This window comes from Netta rufina (assembly GCF_964035555.1).
Source record: "Netta rufina genome assembly, chromosome: 6".
NCBI classification, from domain to species: Eukaryota; Metazoa; Chordata; class Aves; order Anseriformes; family Anatidae; genus Netta; species Netta rufina.
This window is the reverse complement of record NC_140129.1, coordinates 21683709-21700002: the sequence shown is the minus strand read 5'-3', so window position 1 is coordinate 21700002 and position 16294 is coordinate 21683709.

The window sequence follows — 16294 nt, the reverse complement described above, 5'->3', positions numbered from 1 at the left end:
GGCTGACCCCTAATTAAAAGAGGTAAAATTACAGGGCCAAAAACTCAGAATCTCTAATTACCTCACTTATTGTGAGTTGAGACCAGGCAGCCTCCAGCTGAAACATATTTTGTCAGCATTCAGGAAAAAAAAAAAAAGACACACAAATGTGTATCTTAAGCAAAACCATATATGAAGTAGTAAACAACAGAAGTAATTACAGATATTCATGTGAAGAACTACTGGAGGCAAAATATAGCTTATGAGGGTCAAAAAAATAAATTTGTGAATTTACAACAATGACTGCAGGGCCCCATCAACAGAATTTGGATGCAAGATTTTAAACTATTAAATCATTAAGGTAGAAAACACCGAGAACAACTATACAACATATCAGCAGAAAACAGAGCATGCTAATTTGCTTTATACAGTCTTAAGAACACATATTTAATAATGTTTTGCTAGGGCAAGTTGCAGTGGTTAAAGGAGTGCATCTGCTGTGCATCAGTCATTTTGTCCTTAAAAGTTCTATGATGCATGTGATTTAATGTGAAAAACAAAATGAACATAAAGAGCGTATATGACATTTTTGTTCAATAGCTTAAGCACATTAGCTTCAGTTCCTTCAAAAGAAATCTCTAATCAACTCCATGACAAGTTACAATCTGACATGTATTCTTGTGTGACCAGTCAGATGACATGACTCAGCAGAGAAAATTTTAGAGGCCTAAGGTACAAAGAAAGTTCCTGTGAATGTAGCAGTGCTTTTTTTTTTTTTTCTCCCTTGGTCTCTACAAAGAATGCTGTGTTTAAACAAGAAACGAAGCTGATGCTGTTTTAAGGCAGAGTGTAATAAAGCCTTATAAATATGGTAGGTTTTTATGATGCTGTTCAGACAGATTCTGTATGTTTGTTAAGTAATGTAGCAACTTCCACACAAAGCCTTTTTATCCAACACCCACATGCTGTGCAATAGTCCTTCTGAGTTCTGTGATTTTATTTTAATTCCAGTTTGGAGTATGCATTTATTACCTCAGAAAATAATTTCTGTTTTGTGCAAATGCTTTCTCCTGTTTTTCCCTGTTGTTAATCAGATACATTCCTCAGGCATTTATTTGGTGCCAATTAAGTCAAGCTCGTACCACACAGCTCTTAATGTGTGAGGGGACCAGTGCCCAAGTGTGACACCTACTTAATTAAGAGTCTCAGAGTTTCAGTTATATCAGTCATATTGGCATGATTTGGAGAAACATTTGTAAACTTACAAGCTTTCATTCAGCACATTAGCGAAAGGAATTGTTTTTTCCGCAGTAATGGTGTAGAGGGTTTTTTTTTCTGCACTATGAGACTAGTCTCTGGTCACTTGGATTGCTCTGTGCTTTGGGATGTGGTTATTGTATGAAAAGCTTAATACTAGCTTTTGTCTTCACAATGAGAGTAATAGTTCACTGTGAAAAATTATCGGATTCACCAGAAGTCCATAATCCAATGTTTGCATTATGTTCTTTAGGACCTTGCTACAGGACAGCAATTGTTTGCACAATTGTTTACCCCTGTGGTTGTGGAGGGCCGTGCTCTGAAGGATGCCAGCATAGATAAACCATAGGGGCAGGGCAGTTATCTAAAAAAGAAGGCATCTTATCTAAAAAAGAAGGAGCACACAAGGAAGTTGTGTCAAAAGGGATGGGATCATACACCTTCAAGCCAAATGTGAAAACACATAAAGGTGGGCTAAAAATGAGACAGAGGAGCAACCAGCAAAAAGGAATATTAATTACGCTAATGTTTATAAGCAGAAATCCTGCAAGAGAATCCTTAAGACCCACATAGAATTAAGGTTTGGGATGGGGAGAGAGAGGGGAGAAAGAACAATTGTGATAAAGCCAGAACAGGAAAAGGATTTTTTTATTTTTTATTTTTCCCCTGGGGAGTATTTTTGGGAAGATTTCCATGGCAGAGCTCTTTCCATATGGAAGACGAGGCAGAGAATATGCCTCAAACTGAATTATCATAGAGCGAATGGAAAAGACAAGCAATAATGATTTGAAATGATGAAATGTAGTCATCTTGGAATCCGAAATTTATTTGTACCCTAGGGACAGCAAGTGGTGAGCTTCCGCTTAATGAGAGTCGTGCTCGGTGGTATTGGAAAATGGCCAAGGTGGCTGCCTAAAAAGACTCCAGGAATGATGCAGGAAACTACATAACCAGTATGCCTGACATCTCCACTGGGCAAAGTAGTAGAAGCAGTAATCAATGATAGATGCGATGCCATTGAGCTGTGTTGGCAGAGCTTTGTGGAGAAGCCTGAATTGTTACAGCTTTTGCTTTAGTAATATTACTGCTTGAGGTATAAATTTTTAAATGCCAATAAAAATAGTCATTCATAAACATTAAATGTGTTCAAGCAAGAAAGGCATTAATAAACAGAGAAAACTCAGTACTCTAAGTTGTTTGTGTACTCCAAGGATGTGCTGTTGATCATCTGAAAATATAAGAGAGAGAATGTAAGAAAGAAAATTCAGACACAAAGCTGGCATAGAAAAAGAAAAGCCATGTGATGAGAATTGACAAACATAACAGGAAATGAAATTTCTCTTTCATCTCTTGCTTTAAATGAATGACTAAATTAAAAGATTTTTTTTTTTTTTTTTTTTTTTTTTTTTTTGTAGAGGGTGATTGTTATAATCACATGACACTTTAACATCAAACTCATTTATCCTTCCTGAAAAGGTTGGTGACCTTTTACTTTTTAGTAGCCTCATTGTCCATGATGCAAGCATATTTAAAAAAGAGCTACTGTTCTTAACACTAAGTTAATTTAGATACCTAATTGTGTGCTACTACAAGTGATTATGGACCACTGTTAAAAATGATTTTGCTGAGAAATGAGCCTTTGTGATGTGTCCAAGCAAGATGGAATGAAAATTGTTCCTCTTAATGAGACACCCCTACAGAGAGGCTCAGGACTAACAGGGAACATGATCTCCTCATCTTCCAGGTATAAGCGGACTGCTTGTTTTGCCTGGTTGACTAGCTTAAACACTGAGCACCTGGTCTCCTGGAGCATTAGCAGTTTAAAGTGTTAGAGCAAGTACTTAAAAGAATTATTGTTTGAGGAAAACATTTATGTGCCCTCTTAAAAGTTCTAACTTGGCCCTCATACTTGACCTGTAGTGTTTGTGAAGTTAGTGGACAAACATCTGAGCTGGAATCTGCCTGTAAAGCTTTTCTTTTCCTTGAATTATAGCTTCTGTAATCAATTTGTTTTGGAGAAATATAGCAAAGCCCCTAAAACAGAGGTAAGAAGTCTTGTGTAGGTAGTGTTGGTAATGTTTAGTTAATGGTTCTCATTGTTGATATTGGGTCTTCAGACTTCTCTGATAATAAAAATTTTCTATGTGAGGTATAGCACGACCTGCACTGTCAAACCAAGTGTCTGGAGGGGGAAAACATCTCAAGAGCTACAATAGGATCTGCTTTACTTGTTAGCAGTGGCAAAATACTGTTCATTTAATTTAAATGACATACAAGTTTTACATACTATGTCATGTGGTAAGTTTGAAAGGGAAACTCACCATTTCTTTCCATCTCGTTAAAGTCATAATAAGTCATAGTCACAGTAATAGCAAAGTCAAAGTCATAGCATAATAAAGTCATAGCTGGGAAAAGTAGAGACAGAGATGTGTGTTTGGCTGGCATATATTTTTGTATAAAGGTGTTTTTTTAAGTGGGTGAAACTTCTTTGCTGTGTGTGTAGTTTTGATTTATGCTGAATATAATGGCAGCACAGTTACCAGCTAGTTAGCTTAATTCCTTTAGTTCTCTTTCTGAACTGCAGTAGAGGCTGTTGGTATGCAAGTGCTGGTATTCTGCTGGATGTTTTTGCTTTTCTGGCAACATGAAGTGAAGTACGACGCTGCAGACTTTACTATTGTATTCCTCCAGTGCCTTAACAGATCCTGTGCAAAAACAAAATCTGTTGCTTTGATCAGCATTTACTTGCTTTTATTTTCAAAGGGCTGAAATTGGTGTTATTGTATTAATTTCTTTTACTAGCTTTGGCCCCATCTTTCTGTGCCTTAATTCTTAATGTCTTCAAAACAAGTACTAGTGACTACACAACTCCCTTGCATTTCAGTGACTATCTCTTCTGTGTTTTCTGAAGTGAATTGTAAACTGAACGTATACTTGCAGTAGCTTAAACTGATGCCTTCAATATGATGAACCGTGGTCTCATTTGGAAAACTAAGGTCACTGTACTCAGTGTTTTTCTTTCAGTATAAGACCCATTTTTCTTATATGTTGACACATATCTCTCTTACTTCCCTAGTACACAATATTAATTATTTTCTAATACTTTTAGTTCCACTTAGCAGAAATTAGTGTTTTTTACTCATGTAGCTATATACTCATCAAGCTCCTTTCTGAGCTGTGTCGTGATGTGCTCATCCAGCAGGGGTTAAGGAGAATTATGCGTGATTACGCATCACCGCAGTCCTCCAAGCTTCTGCAAATTCCCGTTGAAAGACTGTATTGTCAAGATAGAAAGGCTCTAATGTTAAATGTCAGCAGTTCGAAAACGACGTACTTTGTCCTTCATACACAAGGGGGCAATATTTGACTTCTTTTAGTTGTGTACTGCAAAGGGCTAACGAACCTCTCCAGGCTATCGACATGTGTAACTTAGTGTAGGTGGTAGCTGATGAGAGCTGAAATCAGCGTCAGGGTTCTCGCTTACTTCAGTTACTGCTTATATAGGATTATTTATTTATTTATTTATTTATTTATTTATTTTAGCAAGCACAAAGGCAATTGAAAACAAAAGGTGAAAAGAGCACCTGAACTTAGAATCAATTGGGGGTACTTTTAACATCTTCAAAAGGATTTGTCAAAGATGAAAATAGAAATAAAATAAGGTGATGCTGTTCCACTTTTTTTTTTTTTTTTTTTTAAAATACCAAGTGGCATAAGTATATGACAAAAATGAGGTACAGTAAGCGTTAATTGTGTCAGGCATTAGTCAAACTCCTTTTGTTAGCTTGTTCATAACAATCTCAGTAACTTTGCATGCCTTACAGCTGTTCATCCATTTCTGAGTCTTAATCATTTGCAAGCTCATCTTTCTCTTTGTTTCTGTGCAGAGGGCGAGGAGATCGTAAACCTGATGAAGAAAGTTGGTGTTTGAGTTAAGCCAAGTAAGTATTTATTTACAGCATAAAACATTGCAAGAACAAGATACATTATAATTTATTTACAATGTATGAAGTTATTGAACATTTTAACTGTACTTTTGGAAACTGTTAACGCCGTGTAAGTTTTTGTTTGTTAATTTAAAATCTGTCTTATAGATAGAATATTAATGATGAAACCTTGGGCACGGTGAAGTCAATGGTGTAACTTCTAAATGGTTTGATATTGTATGAATATAGTGTAAGACATAATCAGTTACATGCACCAGAAAGATGTAAGGGATTCTTTTATTATGTTTCTTGTGTGTTTTGGTTACTTGTATATCTGATGGAATTGTTTGTATCTGTAAAGTCTCATAGTAAGTTCTACAGTAATTTAAGTTTGGTGGGGGTTAGTAAGTGAAAAGACTGTGCTTTGAAAGGGAGAACAGTTAGCTTTTGTTTTGCAGAAGGGCTAGCAAGGGGAAGGAGGAAAGAGGGAGAAAAGTAGAAATGGACTGTGGGAAGTGATGATTTTAAAATGGCAGGACAAAAATAAGTAGGAGGCAATTGGACTTGTCAAATGTTGTTTTGCTAATGACTTCCCTGCAATTTAGTTTCTCTTTTGATTGTGTTTGCAGCCTCTCAGATTTTTCTTTCAAAAGTATTTTCTGATTTGTCACTCAAAGTTTTATCTTGGTTAGGTGACTAAGTGCTTCCCAATCACTGTTCAATTTGTAATCATATGTGATTGCATATTTTGACCCTAAATGAATACATTTCATTGTGAAAGGCAACAAAGAACTTTATGGCAACATTTCTTGATTTTATTTTAAAGTGGGGTTGAAGAGCTCCAGGCAAATATGTTTTCCTAATTTTTTCAATATTATAAATAAGTAGAAGTAAAGAAAGAGGAAGGGTCTGAGCAGAAAGTAAGAAAAAAATCTAGCAAATTTCCAGTGTGTTGTTAATATGTTGATTTTAACTTCAGTGAAATATTACATTCTTTCTAAGGAATATATGCTACATAATCTAAGGCATTTGGTAGACATAGAGCAGTGTTTTGTCGAACATACTCCTACTGCTGTGTATGGGCTCCATATACTGGAATGCAGAAATTTTCCATTAGCAGTAGGATGTGGATGCACCTTACAAATCTCTCTGCATAAAAGACAGATGGTACCAGTGACATCTTAGTGCTGTCTCCTGCTTCAAAATAGACTTGCTGTCAATTAATTCAGACTAGGAGTGAATTAAATTTAGTTGTTCAAGGTTTTTTTTTTTGTTGTTGTTGTTGTTAATATTTAGTATTTTTAACATTTACAACGTTCTGATTTGTTAATATTTGACAGAATGAATCCTGACCCATGACGGGCTCCTAGCCATTGGGGTAGTATGATGAATTAGGTCAAATCAAAAAGTTGTGTTTAGCGTTCCACTTAATTAGCCTTATGGATCAGAAGTAAAAATACATGGCAATATTTCCCAAAACTCTGAAAGAATTAGGAGGGAGATAGATTTATTTTCAGGAAGATATTCCTGATTTCAGTATAATCTTCTTATATGATGTTGAACACAAAGTACGGTTTCTCTGTGCATGAATTCCCTATGTGCTAAAATGATGAAAATAATATTTTCCATCATACAGAACCATTGTGAAGTAAGTTCTATTAATGTTTTCCCTTAGATATTAATGTGATGGATACTATAGAGATTACTATGGGAAAACAAAAACAATCTGTTAGCTTTAGTTGGATTTGGAAAAAAAAGAAGTCTATTTTAAGAAAGAAATTACAGAACAAATTCCCTTACGGCAGTCAGCTGAATTTATTTCACTTTTGATCCATTTGTAGAGTGACTTATGTAGGAAGAAATCTGAGAGAAGTTAAAGTTGCTAATGTGGAGCCTGCATGAAGTTGCTAAAAAGGAAAGCTATGTAGGAAGAGCCTATAATTTTCATTCCTATCTTGGGACTTGGATTAATGCCCAGAATAGTGACAAATACAACGTCACTAGGAAAGACTAAGAATCATCTCCATCGGTAATAACAGCTAACTAGAGCAAAAGATAACTATAAAATTATAACAAAGTATTTGCTAACAAAAGCAATCTTTTTATTTTATTTTATTTTATTTTATTTTTCCCCTATCTTCAGTACAGATAACTGGAAAGAGAGTTTTTAACACTCAAAGTAGTAATTCCAATGAAGGGTGTGAAAGGAAATGTTGATAACAGTGCATCCATGTACACTGTGTGACCGTATGTATGATATAGAATTATAGAATTCTATATTAACTCTATATTAATTCTATATATATTATAATATATATTCTATATTCAATTAACGTTGGAACAGACCTTCAAGATCATCTGGTCCAACCATCACCCTACTGCCAATGTCACCTACTAAACCATGTCCCTAAGCACAAGGGCCAACTTTTCCTTGAACACCCCCAAGGATAGTGATACCACCCTGGGCAACCCATTACTTCTAGTGTATGTATCTATGTTCAGTAGACAAATTCAGCTGAAGGCATTACAAAATATCTCCCTTTCAAGTCCAAAACTGTACTTTCTGTAGGTGAATTATTAAGAGAAGCACATTTTTGAAGAGCTTGGCATATAAGATGCATAATTTATCCGAGAACATCTTTTTGATAGAAGTGGATGCAGCATACAGTATGATAGTTGCATTTGTCCCCTCTCTATCTTTCAATCTTCTTCATGTAAAAAAAATAAAAATTTCATCCACTCTGGCTTAAACATTCAGTACTTTCCTGCATGTTTTAGTCCAATACAGCTATGATTTACCTTCAGAAGCCTGTGACTTTACCCTCTCATTCTCAAGAAACCCTCCCTTACCTGCTCCCACATTTCTGTCTTTTTCCTCTGAAAGAACTGAGAGCTTACAGTCAGCTACAAATCTGGTGAAAAATACTCATTTTTCTATATCAAGGTAAAAGGAAATGTGGTTATACCACATAAGCAACAAGCTACCTCATAGTGGAACAGAAAAACTCCTTGTGCTAAGTTGATAATATGATTGGATAGAGGGGCTAATGGACTTTTTCTGACTGTCTTTATAGCTTCATCTACTGATGAAACAGTAGTAGTCCCAGTAGTTCTTACTTCCTTTATTCAAAATTTGAAGAATTCTTTCTCTCTGTTTTGGGATTAAACTATTTGTAATAGTAAGATGCAGTGGCTGTGACTCTCTTTTGGAAGGCTTAAGAAATGAGGCTCTGGTGAAAGACTGATGAAAAGTGGGCCAAATGATGGGAAGTGGTCATATTTTGTAACGAGCGTAAGAGATTTTTTTAAAGGCTTTTTGAACACCATTTATTTGAAGCCGGTTCATGCTTAGTGGCAGTCTTCTGCAGAATGGCAGTCTTCTAACAACCATTGGTTAATTTTGTGAAAGTATGCTAATAACAAACATATATAAAGTTGGATACATTATCTTTTCAAGCAGTTGCATATCCTGCACCTGACTTTTTTTATAGTGATACAAAATTTCATAGTGACTAATAAATCAATTTAATTTGCTATAAAGGTTTTCACAATCTTCTATTTGGGGTCCTCCCTAATGTGGGCTTGGAGAGAGATTTGAGCAAAATATTTTAAATACAAAACTTTAACACAGAAAGAAGCATTTATGTTTAAGGAATAGCGTGTATTATGTCATCAAATATTTTAGACAATTCACTTATTTGCCATGATTTTACAGATAAAGACGTGGTATTATTTAAGGAAAACCATATATGTATGTATACATATACTTCAGGAATCATCTGCATATTAAAATCAGTGCTTTATAGGTACCTAGCTTATACTAACTGGCAGAGAGATCTACTGGGCTGAATGACTGTGGTAACTCAAACTAGTGATATTGCTGGGGAAGTAAAGAAATATTTTTATTTTAAATATTTTAAATATTAACTGGTATGAAATATCTTGTTTAAGCTTCTTGTTGACACACATTATTTAACAACAATAACAAGAGTCTGTGTGCAAGCAGAAGTAGGAACATGATGTTACAGCTGAGCAAAATACAGTTCTCTATATTATGTGTGGTTGCCAAGGATATAAACCTATCAGTGATATTTCATTTTAGGAGTTCAGAGACTGAATAACAGCTCTGTGACTGACTATTAATGATATGGAGTGGAAAAAGAAACTCTGTTGGGTAACAGAAGGTAGAATCATTTTACTATATGCAGCGATTAACATTACCTTGCACAAACAGTACAGCCTTGAAGTACGGTGGGTGGAGGTGCAGCTGGGTGGGAGGCAGAAAAGAGGACTGAGAGAATATGATTTATGTGTGAGAAACACAATCCTGGAAATAAATTTTAACATTAGAAGTTTAACACTAGAGATACCGTAGGCTGGACTTTGAGTTTTCAGACACCCCCGGCTTTCAATTTTCGATTAATGGCATTGTTAGTGGCACAGCAACCGTTTGTGACATTGCAGAAAGGACTGCAGCTAGTTTCCATTGTTAGATATGCATATGGATTGCTACTCTTGTAGTTTTATCTACCAAATATGATCTTCCATCAATTTCTTTCTTTTTTTCCTTACTACTTATTTTCACTACTTTGCATAACATATTCAAATAAGTGTGCAATTTGTATAACTGAAAATTAGTTAAATGACCTTGGACAGACCTTCCAAATGTGTATTTCTTGACAGAGCAGTATTATTTTGTATAATACATGTATAATATTATTATACATGTTTTTAAATATTTTAAGATACTGGTGTTACCTTAAAAATAATTATAACATTGCAAATGTCTGCATGGTGCAGGTAACGTCCTGCAGGTTTCTAGTAGTTTGCCAGATTTGGTTCAGAAGTACACTAATGTGGACACAATCATCTTAGGAAGGATAAGCCTAGATCTGCTTAAACTAAGGAACACACATTGCTGTGAAGGAGTTGCATACCTTGATTCCTGTTACAGCCAAGAGATGGGACTACATGAGTTACGGTAGATTATTTCCATTAAAAAACAAACAAACAAAAAAACCCCTTATTTTTCATGATTATCCAATAGCAATTATTATTGAACCATACTATAGTGTTCAAAGCCACCTTAACTTCATCTCCTGTCAGTTTTATATGCTAAATTAGTATTTAGTCATCCTGATGTACAGCAGCTGTTCAGCAGAGAACAGTTGCAGTTCTTCTAAATCTAGCTTTCTTGTTGCATCCTTCAGCAGCAGCAAATTAAGACCAAGGAATTCTTTCCCGTGCACGCAGCTGCTATGTCGCTCCCCTTCCATTGTGCATCTCCATATGGAAGAAAATGCATACTATTGAAAAAATTAATCTTGAGCTACTGCATTACCACAGTGGCTCACAAGAGTGCAGTGTAGGGGCAGGTGAAAGGATGTCGCAGTCAAGAATTAAAATATAACTGCTACAGTAAGTCTAATTTTAGGCGTAAGACTCCTGACAGTTTCTTCACAAATAATAAACAGATTTTAAAATGATCCCAGCATTATACATGAGCAATGTTCTTTTCAGTGTTATTTTTACCTGTCTTCAATACAAATGTATTGTTGTTTATATATTTGTATGATTTTTAGTGTAAATTCTTTCAATTTTTTCTTCACAAATTGTAAGACATTTCAGGCACAATTTCCATCGATATTTTGCATCTTACTTCGGTGTTTTAATAAATTCCACAGCATTACATTTTTAATTGATGTTTAATAACATAAACAAGAAGGAATTACTGAAGGTGAACATAATTTAAAAAGCAAATGTCTAACATGATACATTTTAAAAACACTTTCTTGAGGACTTTGCCTTGAATAGCTGTTTCTGACAATTTTATTTCATTTAAAATGACAGCAGCTTTTGTACATACAGCATTTTAGAGGTGTTAAGTCATTTAATGAAGTACTGCAACACATCTACTACATACAGAGCTATAAATACTCTGAGTGGGTAGAGAAGAACACCCAGCTAGATACATGTGCAAAATGCATGCTTCAGTATTGATCAAATCACTTAACAGCTATAAATAGCAAAGAGGCAAGGAATTGATTTATACAATACATGTCTAGTTATTAGGTAACCTTGGCTCCAAAGGTGTAGCTCACTTGCTACTTTTATTCTTACTCATTTTGCATATATTGCACTCAACTAAATGAAATTATCCATTCTTTGAGCTAGATGAAGCCAAAGAAAGACCTGTTGAGTAGTTCATCCTTGGTATCAGAACTCTGCTCAGTATTGAAGAAGCTGACCTGGCATAATCCGTTTGCTGAGTTTGGTCCTTGCTGAGCTGTCTGACAACACTCCAGGCAAGGAAGATCTAAAAGAAATCTTTTTACACGGATGTTTTCTGACTTGTTACTTTTCTCCCTCACATCCCCAACCTGAAGGGCCGATGAATGGTGTTGGTCATTATTGCTTTTTTTTTTTTTTTTTTTAAATGAGCTTACATTTTAATTTATTTGGTTTAAAGAACCTTTGGTGTTGAAACTCCAGTGACATAGGCCTTGATGAGAACCTAGGCTTATGTGCCTAATCTTAATACCAGAAATCTGGTCTACACATCATTGACTTCAAGAATTCCTCTTGATAAAGGTCTTAAAGTAGAAGTCATTAGTGACTGCGCATGAACGAAATGAATGGAAATGTGGGATTATGAATAGCAAGACTCTTCGGTCTCATGGCAAGGGTCCTGTATAGTCCGAATGAACAAGCATGTTTGCCACATGCTTTACTGCCAGTTCTGTGGAAAAAGTGGTTCAAGACCAAATTTAACAGCACCTTTTCTTTTAGAAAGAAATGGTCTTACAGTTTTGGCTTCTTGTTGTCATACTAACATCAAAAAGAAAATCCAACTTAACCACTTTATATGCTACAATAAAAGTAACGTTTTAGCCTTTATATTCTGTCCTAACAATTTGTGAGGTTTCTGTTGCCGAGCACCTTCTCTCTGCTTCCAGATTTGTACATCTTTATAGAGACCTAGTTCTGTCAAAAATGAAGTGGTGATAAAATATACAGAGAATTGTTAATAGTACAAAGATAACAGTCTAAAAACATCCTTAGAAATTAGTGCCACAGATTGAGGACACGGTATCTTAAACCTGTCTTTAGATGGTCAGTTTTAAACACCTGTGTTTTTAGGCTTTGTAATACTCAGACTTTCCATTTTGCTGCAGAAGTTTCTTTTGGTTGCAGGTGGCCAAATACAAAAGCTATAACTCAAGTTATTTAATTGATAGTGTATGTGTTGATATTTATGGAATTTGTTGAACAAAGAAGAGTTAAAAATTATGTATTTGAAGTGAAAAAAAGCCAAAGTTCTTAAGTTAATTGCTGGAGAATAATATTATAGCAGAAAGTCCACTTGGAGGCAAATCACTAGGGGTTTACGTCATGGGTCAATGCTGCAGCCGGTATTATTCAGCCTCTTCATTAATGTCTTGGATGGTGGGACAGTGCAGGAAATTTACAGATAATACGGCAATGGAAGGAGTGACTAATACACCACGTGGTTGTGCTGCAGTTTGAAGGAACCTAGACAGGCTGGAGGATTGGGCAGAGCGGAATCTCATGATGTTCAGCAAAAGACAATGCCAAGTCCTGTCAACACATGCTGGGAGCCAACCAGGTGGAAACCATCTCTGCAGAGAAGGCTGTTGTGGTCCTGCTGGGCAACAAGTTTATCCTGAGCCAACAATGCACCCTCACAGCAAAGAAGGCCAACAGTGTCCTGCACTGCATTAAGAGTACTGCCAGCAGGTCAAGACAGTTAATCCTCTTTATACTCAGCATTGGTGAGATCATATCTGGAGTGCCATGTCTACTGTGGCCTCCTTAGTATGAGAAAGGTATGGACTTAGTGGAGTGAGTCCAGAGAAGGGCCACAAAGGCGATGAAGGGCCTGAAGCATGAGGAGAGACTGAGAAAACAGACTGTTCAGCTTGGAGAAGAGGGGGCTCAGGGGAGACCTTTCATGCCCAAAGAAGGGCAACAAAGCCAGCGAAGACTTAGAGAACAAGTCTTGTGAGGAGTGGCTGAGGGAGCTGGGATTTCTCCAAACTAAAAGCTTGGAGAAAGGAAGGCTCAGGGGAGACCTTATTGTACTTGACAATTACTGTTACGGAGGTTGTAGCGAGGTGGGGATTGGGCTCTTCTCCCACACGCCAATTGTTACGATGAGGGGAAATGGCCTCAAGTTGTGCCAAGGAAGGTTTAGGTTGGATATGAGGAGAAATTTCTATTGAAAGGGTTGTGTGGCATTGGAACAGGCTGTCCAGAGAAGTGGTTGAGTTGCCATCCGTGGAGGTCTTCAAGAAACATATAGATGCAGAATGTAATAGTATGGTTTAGTACTAGATTAAAGATTGGACTAGATGATTTTAGAGGTCTTCTCCAGCCTGAATGATTCTATGATTCTAGGGGGGATCTTAGTAATGTGTATAAATTACTGATGGGAGAGAATGAAGAGGGAGACAGGTTGTTGTCAGTAGTGCCCAGGAGGCCGTCAACAGAAGTTAAAACACTTGAAATTCCATCTGAACAAAAGAAAATCCTTTTTTACTGTGAGGGTGGTCTAACACTGGCACAGGTTGGCCAATGAGGTTGTGGAATCTCCATTTGTATAGCCAGTGAGAAGCTGTCTGCAGCCAGCTCTAGGTGACTCTGCTTGATCGGGGGGTTGGACTAGATGACCTCAAGAGGATGCTTCCAGCCTAAATGTTTCTGTGATTCTGCAGTTCTATTTCTCTTAGCTTCAGAGAATTCAGTGGGGAAAAAATAATCCAGTGGCTATATGTGTACATAAATATCAGGCAATTGTGTGTAATGAGATAGAAATGTGAAGAAAAAAAAAAAAAAAAAAGCTGCAATGGAATCCATCACTAAGTTAACTTCTTTCCTTCGCAGTGGTTGTGCTCTCAGGTTTCACCATTAAATTCTTGAATTGTGCTTAGATCAGTGGATTCTGATGTTCTTCCCCACCTTGACTGTACTGCTCCATTCAGATATGTGGAAGAAATTTTGCAGTTTCAGCTTTCATGGGTCCAGTCTGTCAGCAGTTGCTGGGACATGTTCATCTGGCACTGAGATGTGACTGTAAAAGGAGAGATCAACCCAGTAAAATGTTCCCCTAACACAATTATCACTTAATACAAGTTTGGATGGAAACATTTTGTGGGAGACAGTAGGATTTGGCCAACATCTTTTCAGTGGTTTGTGGGAATAGGACAAGGCGTAATGGCCACAAGTTGGAGTACATGAAGTTCCACACCAAGATGTGAAAGAATTTCTTCATGGTGAGGGTGACAGAGCACTGGAACAGGCTGCCCATGGAGGTTGTGGAGTCTCCTTCTCTGGAGATATTCAAGGCCTGTCTGGACGCCTACCTGGGCAACCTGATCTGAGGAACCTGCTTTGGCAGGGTGGATGGACCTGATGATCTTTCGAGGTCCCTTCCAACCCCTACAATTCTGTGATTCTGTGATCTGCAGACGATCAGAAATACTTAATTCACTGAGAAACTCAAAACCAAGAACTGTAGAGTTGCAATGGCTAGATGTCAGTTATAACATGTTTTCTTTTGTTTCAGACCTATAAAACTTAGGACATCATTTATTTATTTAATTATTTTTCCAGATTTTAAATGTCTTCTCTGACAGAGATAGGTAAACAACGACTTAATAAATATATATTTTTTAAAAACTTGCTTATTCATCAGCACCAATGCAGTGAGATAAGATGTTCTGGTATATGAAACAAACAAACAAACAAAACCACTGATTTTATCACTGTGTTTATTAAAAGTGCTTTTATTCTTTTTGTTAGGCCTTTCTGCCTGGTTGTAAGCATGTATAAAGTGTCAGTTTTCTGCTATAGTAGACAGAAATTTTCTGCGCTTGTAATCTACTGCCAGTGGTGCAGCTTCTGGCAGTAGATAATGTTTTAAGCATTTGCATCACTGAGCACATTTTACAAGCACTTTAAGCTATCCTACCATGCATTCGAAGGAAACATTAGATCTCCTTGACCACAAATTGAATTTACTTGCAGGGCTCCATTTTATAAAACATAAAAAGATGCTTGATTTCTGCCAAATTCAGTTTTGTATTTTAAAGTCTTCTTTTCTTAAGACAAGCTGAAAGACATTGTGAATCAAAAAATCTTTCTGATTTCCTGATTTCAGGTTTCTTGATTTAAAAAAAAAAAAAAAAAAAAAAAAAGAGTTGAAATATGAAAGTTGAGTAGGGGACGAAGATGAAGATGGCAGGGAGGAGGATGGGGAATAGTTTTTCGTTGTTGTTGTTTGTTTGTTTGTTTTTTAAAGTGAAAACCAGAATATGCAGGTTTAGAAACTGACTTAGTTTATGCAAGTGTTGGAAAACAATAATTTGTAGTGCAATGGAGTGTCCATCTGTGCAGAAAAAGAGAAGGTTCTCTGTATATAAAATTTGCTGCATAGCTTGGTGTAGCCTAGTCTTTAGTCTAATGGGATTCTTGTGAATTGTAGGTTCTAAATTTGCCAGAAGTGATTAACAAGACTTTCAGAGACTAAGAATTTAGCAGATTGTAGACCAGTAAGTTCAGGTGCATATTTGTGATGAATGTAGAATTGCACTGTTTTCAAATCTTTAAATCGAACAGTTATGTATTCTTAGTAAGATTTAACTCACCTAATTTACCCTTCAATAATAAGTGTGTCCCATTTCAGTACAGTTAATGCTGAAATGTGTAGTGTACAAAATCTTCTCTTTCACCCAGAATAGTCTGTGTTCAATATCTAAGGTAGAACTCAAACCTAGAAGTGGGTGGGAATTAAGATGTCCAGGTAGATACAGAATCTGAGAGAGCAGAAGGGTGTCAGGGTTTCATGTATGAAAAATGGGAAACGGACAGAGTAGAGCCTTGAGAGTTAAAGAAGTCTAGTAGGGCAAGCATTTTTAAAGCTAAGTCATGAACTCACTTTTGACTTGTTGACAGTAATTTCGAAGTTTGCTTTTCTTTTGCAAGATAATCTTGTCTACTGCAATCCTTTTTTATTTTTATTTTTAGTTAATTTTAATTATTCAAACCAAGTATTTTCTACTGTGCCATTAGATGCTGCATCATGAATAGTGAACTTCTGGCAGGCCCGTTGA